This window comes from Zalophus californianus, chromosome 1, assembly GCF_009762305.2.
Source record: "Zalophus californianus isolate mZalCal1 chromosome 1, mZalCal1.pri.v2, whole genome shotgun sequence".
Classification (NCBI taxonomy): Eukaryota; Metazoa; Chordata; class Mammalia; order Carnivora; family Otariidae; genus Zalophus; species Zalophus californianus.
The window spans coordinates 157,937,908-157,948,911 of record NC_045595.1 but is presented as its reverse complement, the minus strand read 5'-3'; positions in this window follow the sequence as shown (position 1 = coordinate 157,948,911).

The following is an 11,004-nucleotide window of genomic DNA, read 5'->3' as shown; positions in this document are numbered from 1 at the left end:
GCACTGTTCCCCTTCTTCCTCCTTCTCCTTGCCCTCCCACTCTTTCCTCTTGGCCTGTGGAGTCTGGCTGTTGGCCTGTCTGAGAGCTATGGCCACTGCTTTCCAGGATGAGTCATTCCCACCCACCCCCGCACACGGAGCAGCGCCCCCTCCTTGAAAGGAACAGGGATCTTCCGATTAGGCTTAGGTTTGGGCTGATTTATCTGTTTATTTATTTATTTTAAAGAGGTTAAAGAGTGAAGACTCTTATTTAAATATAAATGGGCTTCAACACTTTCTTAAAGCACAAGGATACTGTTAATTTTTAAAAATGAACCTACCCTCGTGTCATGAGACGCCAGGGCTAGAGAACTTCGACTAGTGAGGGAGAAAAAGCAAGTACACTAGCCTGGTTTAAAAAGCTAGCTAGCAGAGTTGTATTCATTTTAGCTAAAGTAAATTCCAAAACCAAGTGAAATGCTCCAAGAACAGGCATCCCTACATATTCTATTATCCATAAAATGATAATCCAGCATATTATGAATTTGACAAATATTTAGTGTCAGTTGGCTTACTGAGCCCTGGAAATACTGCCCAAAACACAGTCTCAACCCTCATGGTTCCTTGAGGATGCTTCTTCAAAGTAAAAAAGTATAGCTTCCTACAGGTTCTAGCATAGCTAAAAAACACACACACACTCTTCTCTCTCTCTCTCTCTTTTTCTCATTCTATGTGCATGCATGTGTGTGTGTGTGTGTGTGTGTGTACCTCCTTCCTGTCTTTCTAACCTTCACCCCCCTTTCTCTCTCTCTTCACACTGGTGATAGTCATGGTGGAGTATGTTAGCAACTACCACACTGACAACCAGGCACCACTTTGTATGATCCATGATTTGCTACATGGTTGTATCAGTCAGGATAAACTAGGTTATGCTGTAGTAGCAACTCCAAAATCTTAGTGGCTTAAAACAATGAAAATTTATTTTTCACTCAAGAAATGCATTTATCATAAGTTGGCAGGGATCTTTGCTTTTTGTATTTACTTAGAGACACAAGCTGATGGAGCAGCTACCATCTTGAATGTTGCTGGTTATTGTACCAAAGGGGAAAGAAAGCTCTGGAAAGTCTCAAAAACAGGCTCCAGGCTCCAGCTTAGAAGTGTCACATGTCACTTCCACACAAAATTTAAAAGCTGTACCTAATTACAAAGCTCCATTCAACTATAAAGCCAGGAATTTAAATCTTACTCTGTGCCCAGAACTGAGGAAAAATGGAATATTTGCCAGATAGCACTAGTGACTACCCACAATGGAGTGTAGTAGATTTGACAGATGCTTATCCAAACCCTAAGATGCTAGGCCAGTAGGCAATTTCAGCCTCACCATAATGAATTCTGTCTCCTCAGCCTCAAAGAAAAATAGGAAAATCACAACTACTGCTAAGTCTCCAGAATAGTCTGATCCCAGGGTGCCGCTTCGTGCCATTCTCCAGCTATATAGATAGACAAGCCAAAAACATGGAGATAAGGGTGGTGGTGGGGCTACAGTAATGAGATGATTAAATCAAGAGGCTTCAAAACCAGGCTGATTTGGATTTGCATCCTGGTTTCACCATTTACTACCCATGGGAACTCAGGCAAGTTTCTTAACTTTTCTGGGTCACAGTTTCCTCATCCATAAAAAAGGACCAATAAAGCTTAACTCATAATTTTATTGTTGGGATACAGTGAGATAAATCATGTGAATTCCTTAGTACTCGATAAGTGGTCACCATTATTGTGAGTGTTAGGATTGGAATATAAGTAAATATGCCTGCCATGTCTGAGAGAAATCATGTAGCAAATCCGAAGGATATTTTAAAGTTGTTGGCCTTTTCCTTGAGATGCTCTACTAGGTGTCCCGAAAAGGAGTGTGGGAGAGATATGCATGAGTAGCAACAAAGATGCTCACAAGAGAAGACTTTGGTATGACACGTAATGTGTATGAAATTCCTCTATATGCACTCCTAAATACCTCCTAAGATTAGAGTGTCTTCTCTCATCTCAGACCTTTATTGAGTGCCTCCTATGCACAGGCACCTCACACGGATTATTCTATTTGTTGTGATAAGCCCCTCAGCTCGTATTTGTATCCCCATTTATTGAATGGGAGGCTTTACAGCAGAGTGGGTAAGAGCTTAGGCTCTGGTATCAGACTGCCCAGATTAAAATTTGAACTCTACCAATAACCACCTACATGACCTCAAGCAACTTACTTTACCACTTGTTCATCTGTAAAATGGGAATAATAATTACATGTCACAGGATTGTTAGATTGATTCGATGAGAGCATGTATGTAAAATGCTCAGCCCAGTACTTGGCATGTAATAAGGGCTCAATGGATGTTATTTAGAATCAAGACTCCAAAAACTTAAGTCCCTTGCCCAAGATCACACAGTTAGTAATTAGCAAAATTTAAACTCTGGCCTCTGCAAATCCAAAGCACATGTGTCTGTGTTTTACCACATCGTTCCATTATTTACACTCATGCGATTGCCCTTAGGACAGCATTACTCTTCTGAAATTTGGGGCAGGCAATTCTCAGGCATAGTTGAAGAAAAGCAAGAAATCATGCAGAGGACAGACTATAACAGTGGCAGTAAGTGGTGGAGTCATTCCATTTTCAATCCTGGTCCAAATAGGCTCTTAAAGTTGCTTTAGTCTGAGGGGTGGGAAATGCTACTTCCCAGGTTTTGTTGACCTAGTATTAGGTATCTGTGGACCATCAGGCTCTGTGCTAGGTGACTTCCCTATGTTTTCTCACTTAATCTTCACACAGAAATTTTTTTTTAATTTTATTTGTTTATTTGTCAGAGAGAGAGAAAAAGAGCACAAGCAGGGGGGGAGCGACAGGCAGAGGGAGAAGCAGGCTTCCCGCTGAGCAGGGAGCCCGACATGGGACTTGATCCCGGAACCAAGATGCTGGGATCATAACCTGAGCTGAAGGCAGACACCCAACCAACTGAGCCACCCAGGCATCCCTTCACACAGACTTTTGAAAGAAGTATTTCTTTTCCCCACTTTTTGGGGGAGGAGACTAAGGTTCAAAGGGTTAACTAAGTAATGTACCCAAGGTCATGCAGGTGGAAAATGGCAAAGCCTCTGAAAGATAAACTTTCAGAGGTTGAAAGGTTGAAAAGGTTGAAAAAAGGTTGAAAAAAACCTTTACATCCTGAACATTTTAATAATCTTATTTTTAAAATGTAGTACATCTCCAGATCATCGAATAATAAGTGCTCGTTATGGAAAGTGGGGAGAGTGATACAAAGTATAAAGTAGCAGGCAAAATTATCCATGACTCTGCCATCCAGCATCAATCACTACCAAGTCCTTTAGTATATTTCCTTCAGGTCTTTTTTCTACCTTTCTTTTTCATTATGTAGTTAATATCATACTGAACTGTATTGAATGCTATGTTTTAGGAGACCAAGAATGAATTCAGTAGACATTTCTAGTTAATATAACAAAATCTCTGGTTATAAGACTTTGGGAGCTGATAATAATAGCTGCCATTTATTTACTGTTTCTATATGCTTGGCACTGTGCAAAATGGTTTTAATTAAAGTATCTCTTTTTATCCAGACCTATAATGTAGGTATTATGTAATCAAATAATCAGAATATGTATGCAACCGGTATTTTAATGCACTCCATTTTTTAAAGAGAAAGAAATAAAAGAGACCAATGAGCTGATAGATCTAATTTATTTTACAAACCCAAACAAAACCCTGCCAGGCTGTAGCCTGTGGTCACCACAAATTCTCTCCTGTTTTCCACCCCTTTCCATCTGCTGTACAGTGAGGACGGGTGTCCATGATGATGACCACAGTGATGATTCACAAGCATCACATATTAAGGAAGTTAACTACGCTTCCATCCCTTGGCTTGTGTCTGGATAGGCCAGCACTTGAGTAGCCCAGCTTATGGGATCACTCGGCAGGTATGAGAAACAAGCAATGAACCACATCTTGCAATGTGACCTGGATCATGTTCTAATTTCCTCCTTTGGTTATTTTTGCCAGCTCTTCAGTAGCCCTCTTGTCCCTAGATCTGGACTTTAGGACTGCCTTCTCTATAGCCCTGAGAAACTTCCTTGACCAGCCACAGACTGGTGGAAAATGGTAACTGGTTTGCCTTGGGGGAGTCCTTGTACCGTGGGGTATGAAGAAAAAGGAGAGGAAAATCTCTTTGCGATTAAGGAAAGTGCTCTCAGTCAAGTAAAATCTAAAAATAGCCTCCATGTGATAAGAACACCAACCCCTAAGGGTCCAAAAGGGAGATTTTAGGGGAGGCTCTAGCTGCAGAGATGCTAAAGGTCAGAAGTGGACTTTGGGGCTTTATTGTTTTATATGTTTAAATAGTAGGTCTGTGTTTTGATAACTGAACTTGCTAATAGCCAGCCACTTGAATTGCTGCTTCCAGCTCTTTGTTTTAAATTAGAAGATTCAGCCAGTAATAATGGGAGGAGCTGCAAATGACTTCCCCAGTTGGGAGTGCCTGCTTGTTTTTCCTTCTGCCTGGGCATGCTGATGTGCAGGCCACACTCACAAACTCAGACATCTGAGGATATAGCCTAAGGGAGCCCTTGATCTGTATATTTATGTAGGAGGTGTGTATAAGAAGGCCCTCAAGTACCAAAATATATAGATAACTGTGGGTAAAAAGAGGAGTCCTGTTGCAAGAATTTAAATATCCTATTTCTCACGTATTCATTTCTGTCTTCTTTCATTTGGCAAACCTTAATTGAGCACCTAGTGTGAAAAGCACTGTCTTTGCTGTGAGACAGCTGAGATTTCTTGTAAAAATGGACCTTTACTCCTCCCCTTCAAAAGCTTACTCTCTGATGGGAGTACTCTGATCATCCACTAAAGCATACCCAAGTCACCCACCGTGAAAGATACTATAGGAAAAATGCCTTAGGAATGACACTGAGGATGGGTGCTGTAGGAATTCAGAGAAGTAAATGTCCACTTCTGGCTCAGAAGACACTGAGGAAGATAGGTATAGGGGAAGAAGTGGGCTAGAAATGGAATAGCAAATATCCAAGGGCCCAAAAAAAAAAAAAAAAAAAAAAAAAAAGGCCTGTTATACCAGAAGACTGGTTTACCTGGAGAAGAATCACATTGGAAGGTGTGTTGAAATGAAATTGGAAGCTAGGGGTCAGATTATATAGCGCCTTTAATGTCAAGTTCAGTTGACTTAGACACATATAGATGGGGGAGGGCCAGGAAGATACCTCCTGAGGTCTCAGAAATGCAGGAGATAAGGGTGACATTAGAGCAGAGAACAACAGCTCCTCACTTTCAGAACATCTGCTAGGCCAACAAGCCATAGCTGTACCCTAAGGAAATACATTAATACAGAATATGTCAAAGTTGTAGAAAGAACATAACTTCCAAATAAAAAATAGCCCTTTAAATTGAACTGATTAAGAAAAATTCATTAGATTCTGCTTATTTTTTTCATCATGGCCCAGTGAAAAGTTAATCACAGCCATTGATGTGCCTAAGTCCCTTAGTCTAAGTCCAAACCCACTACGGAAGCTTATGACTATCATATGAATCTATAGGAGAAGAAAACACCAGAAGCTACCTTGATTTATTAGCTGCCACCCTGCCCTTGCACACTGATCTCTTTAGAGCTTTACTAGCATGAGTAAGTGTCCACAGGTGGGATCAGCTCTTGGGACACCAGCCAAATCACGTTTCTAAACCTTCAAAGCCTAAGACTAAACCCTAGATTTTGGGGAATTCAACAAGGACAATGGACCCTTCTAGAATCTGATCTGGGCAGCTCACCAGCTTTCTCTCTGGGCCTCCTTAGAGAGCACCTCATCATTCACAATACCCACAGTTCTAATTATAGAAAAGTTTAGTTTATAGACTTAACTCTACTGCATATGTGAATCACCAATAAGTGAATAGAATACATTTGCACTGGAAGAATCTAAATGTTTACATTTTTTTGATGATTCAAGACTACTTCACCAAAGGTCACATCTAGAATATATTAGAACTCTCAACACATCACAGAAAACAACCCAATGCAAAACAAAAGTGTGTGTGGGGGGGGTGTAAAATAATTGAACAGGCACTTCACCAAAGAGGATATCTGGATGACAAGTAAGCACGTAAAAAGTTGTTCAACAACCTTAGTTATTGAGGAATACCGATGAAAACTGTGACAAGTTACCATTGTACACTTATTATAAGGGCTAAAAGAAAAAGTATTGACAATATCAAGTGCTGACAAGGATGCAGAGCAACTGGAACTCTCATGCATCACAGGTGTGAATGCAAAATGGCAAAGCCACTGTGGACAATGGTTTGCCAGTTTCTTTTAAACGTGCACAAGCCATCTGCCCCAGAAATCCTATCCCTGGATATTTATCACAGAGAAATGAGAACTTATATTCACATAAACACCTGTACATGCATGTTTATAGCCACTCTAGTTATAATCACCAAAAACTTGAAATGCCCCAAACATCCTTCACTGGGTAAATGGGTACACTAAACTACTTCAGAATCTTACAGTATGGTATCATGAGGTGATATCATAGAAGGAAAATGGCCATATATTTTCTTCTACTTATTAAAAGAGTCCAGATGGTGTAAGGATTTTATGTGATTACAAACATGAGGAAATGTGTAAATTGTCCACAGATGCCTGTGGACATACAGTGCGTGCATGTACGAGTATGTTAGGGCTAAGTGTGTAAGTACTGAGTATGAAGTTTTGGGGTTTTTTGTTTGTTTGTTTTGTTTTGTTTCTAAGATTTTATTTATTTATTTATTTAACAGAGAGAGAGAGAGAGAGAGAGAGAGAGAACAAGCAGGGGGAGCAGCAGACAGAGGGAGAGGGAGAAGCAGGCTCCCCGCTAAACAAGGAGCCAATGTGGGGCTCGATCCCAGGACGCTGGGATCATGACCTGAGCTGAAGGTAGGCGCTTAACGACTGAGCCACCCAGGTGCCCCTGAATTATAGTTTTGAAGGAGCAGAGGGTAAAGTATGTGAGGGAGAGAAGTAAGAGAAATGAGCCTCTGTCAATGTTGGCTTCAGCTCCAGAGCTAAAGTGAGGCAACTGCCTGCGTGCGTGTGTGTACGTGTTTGATTAAGCTTTTAAAAACTTAATACTCAAAATCATTGAATTTTTAAAAAATTGGTCTTTTTTGTGTGAGACGTAGAAAACCCTGTATTTTTATTTTTTTTAAGATTTATTTATTTTAGAGAGAGAGAAGAGAGGGAGCGCGTGCAGAGTGGGGGGAGGGACAGAGGGAGAAAATCTCAAGGGGACTCCCCACCGAGCCCAGAGCTGGAGCCATTGGAGGCGGGGGACTCAATCTCACCACCCTAAGATCATGACCTGAGCCGAAATCCAGTCGGACACTTAACCGACTGAGCCACCCAGGCGCCCTGAGAACCCTATATTTAGATGAACTCAAGGGAGTAGACAAACTTAAGGAACTGGCAGCCGTGGGTGGCACTGCGGGAGGCAACTGTCCGTCTTCTCATATTGGTGCAGTCTTTGCCATTCGCTGTCCTGTGTGCTGAGGGACATGACGGGGTGGGATTCATCCTCCTCACGCATCAGCTGCTGCATCTGTGAACTAGTGACCCGTCCTCAAGCAGCGGCAATTCTTTTGCTGCAAAGCTATCTCTGGGTTCCAAAATGTGTTTTATCAGCGGTGGGAAAGCCATTAACTGAATGAAATGAGACATAAGTTTACCAGCAGGTGGCAATAGAGGTAATGGTGTATCCGGAAAGATGAAACTTTTATTATTTTATAAACCAGACCTGGGGACCATCAGAACTTGATGGAGCCCCGGCTTCACTTCACTGTGTGTTACACTAGCGTTCTGTGAGATCGAATCGTTCAAGCTTTAGAAAATTTAGTGAGACAGGTCACCTTTCCCTGACTGAGCTGCTGTTGTGCTCCGATTTCTAACCACGGCTCCTCTCAGAGTGTGATGGTTTTAGTTGAACAAAATGGATATAGTGGCAAAGTCATTTAGAGTCCCATAAATTAGATGTCTTTGTGGTGAAGGGAGGCTCCAAATGGTGAAATAAATGCTATGTTCAATTATAACCTCCTGGCATTATTAAATGAGTCCTACCCTAACTCTCAAAGAACAAAGATAAAGCAATTAGACTGCTTTTGAATGTCAAAAGGACACTAAGTGAATTTCTCAGACCTTTGTTAATTCCTTCCACACAGGAGAAAACCCTTAGATTTCAATGGGAAAAGAAACTTTTTATTTACACATAGTAACTTCAAAGGCCAGGAGAACAGGGAAATTTGCTCCGAAACTCATGTCCCCAGTGGATAGGAAAGTGTTGCAAGAACGTCTCACTTGACTGTCCTCACCCTAAAATTTACCGACTGCCAGTTCACCTTCCTGCTTCACCAGCTTTCCCTAATTCTCCCTGATTCTCCAGCTCCTTCTTCCAGCCATCCTTCTCGATGGCTCCCAAGCTCCTGACTCTCAGTCTCGTTCCCCATGGTCTCCCTGTTCTCCTGTGGTTCATCGCTCCCTTCAGTTTCCCACAATCTCTCCTAACTGAAAGGGAATTTGGAATACATAATTTAGAAAAATTAAAATTACTATTGCTGTATTTCATGGTCTTCAATTTAAAGGTTCACCCAATTCCATGATATTTCTAAAAATCAGAAATAAATTACTTTTTCAATTATCTAACTTACTTTTTAAAATAAACACATTCATGTGAATCAAAACTCCAAAGATACAAAAGGGTAAAAATGTTCTTCCTACCCCTTCTCCCACACAGCTCTCTTTGGAAGCAACTAATGCGACTATTTTCTGACAAATGCTTCCAGAGACATATATATTTATATGTGTGTGTATGTATAGGTATATGTATGTACATATGTATGTGTATGTATATATGTATGTATATACACCCTTTATTTTACTTATTCTTACACAAATCACAGCATATTTTATTAAAAGCACCCTGCTTTTTTTTTTAACTTAGCTATATATCTTGGCAATCATTCCATATAAATTCAGAAAGAACTTTCTCTTTCTTTTTCACAGACTTCAGAGTATTATGTTATGTGGAGGGTCCATAATTTATTCAACCAGACACTGTAGTAAGGATGTTTCCAATTGCATGCTATTACAAACAATTCTGCCATGAATAATTTTGTTCATATGTCTGAAGGATGAATTCCTAGAAATAGAATTGCTGGATTAAGAGGCATGTGCATTTGTAAGTTTAATAAATACTGTAAAACTGTTCTTCGAAGTCATATCCCGCAGAGGTATGGGAGTGCCTATCTCTCTGCATCCTCACCAACCAGCCCTTTCCATTGCTCTATTTTTCAGAATTCTTCTGACGATTCTTAATTTTTTTTCTTATGGACTTCAGAGTCAGCTTTTGCCCTCCTCCCCCCACCCCACGCACCAAAACCAAAACCAAAACCAAAACCCTGTAGGAATTTTTATTGGAGTTGCATTAAATATATAGATTAACGTAGGGAGAATAGAGAGATAACTTTATGATGATCACTCTCTTTACAGATGCTTTTCATTTGGTAAAGTGTTCATTTCTTTCCTCAGTGGCAATTAGATATTTTCTTCATACAGAGCTCACACATCTCTTTTTGGGTTTTATCCTTTGGTGTCTTGTTTTATTGTTGCTGCTGTTGTCAATGGGATGTTTCCTTCCATCTCTTCTAAGTGGTTGCTGTTATATATACATACATATCAATGCTTTGATTTCTGTGCCCAGTATCTCACCACCTTATTGAATTCTCATATTATTTGTAATAGAGTCAGTTAGGTTTTGGGGATATACAATAATATTGTGACTCAATAATGATAACTTTATCTCCTTTCCATTTTGGATGACTGTTTTGGACTGAATGTGTCCTCTAAAAATTCATACGTCAAATCCCTAACTTCCAGTATGGCTATATTGGGAGATGGGGCCTCTAACAAAGTTAATTCAGGTTAACTGAGGTCGTTAAGTGTCAGGAACCCTGATTTGATGGGATTATTGTCCTTATCAGAAGAAATGCCAGAGAACTCTTGCACTGTCTCTCGGGCTCTTTTTCTCTTTTGCTCTCTCTTCACCACGTGAGAACACAATGAGAAGGTGGCCATCTGCAAGGAAGAGCGTCCTCACCAAAAACTGACTCTACTAGACTTTGATCTTGGACTTCTAGCCTCCAGAACCATAAGAAAATAAATTTCTGTTGTTTAAGCCCCCTCGGTCTAAGGCATATTGTTATGGCAGCCCTAGCACGTTGATCCAACCTCTATTTTCTTTGTTTTATTAAATGTATTGGCTAGCCAGAACCAGGACAATGTTCAGTAATAATGATAATTGTGGACATCTTTCTCTTATGTCAGAATTGAGAGGGAATGTTTCTAGTGTTACCCATAATGCTGGTTTTAGGTCGATAAATATACAGTCATATTAAGAAAGGAAAGATACTTCTATTTTCATTGAGTTTTTTTCATAAGTTTTTATTTTAATTCCAGTACAGTTAACATATGGTGTTCTATGAGTTTCAGGTGTACAATACAGTGATTCAACAAGTCTATTCGTTACTGAGTGCTCATCATGATCAATGTATATTTTCATTGAGTTTTCTTCATTTGTTTGTGGTATTTGTTGAAAATTAAGAAATGCCCTTTTAGTATCTATAGTGATTGATGGTCATATGCTTTTTCTCCTTAGATGTACTGAAAATTTTAGTGTCTTTCTATTCTCAAGCCACGTTATGTATTCCTAATGGATATCACACTTGATTATAGTATGTCATTCTTTTTCATTGGTGTTATATTCTATTTACTGATATCTGGTTTAGGATTTGTGTATTGATATTAATAAGTGAGATCAGCCTATATTATGTTTCCGTAGGTGTGGGTGTCAATGTTATCTCAGAGGTTATCTTCTTTTTCTATTTCCTGGAAAAATTTTAAGAGCAGTGGAATAGCCTGTTCCTTAATGGTGTA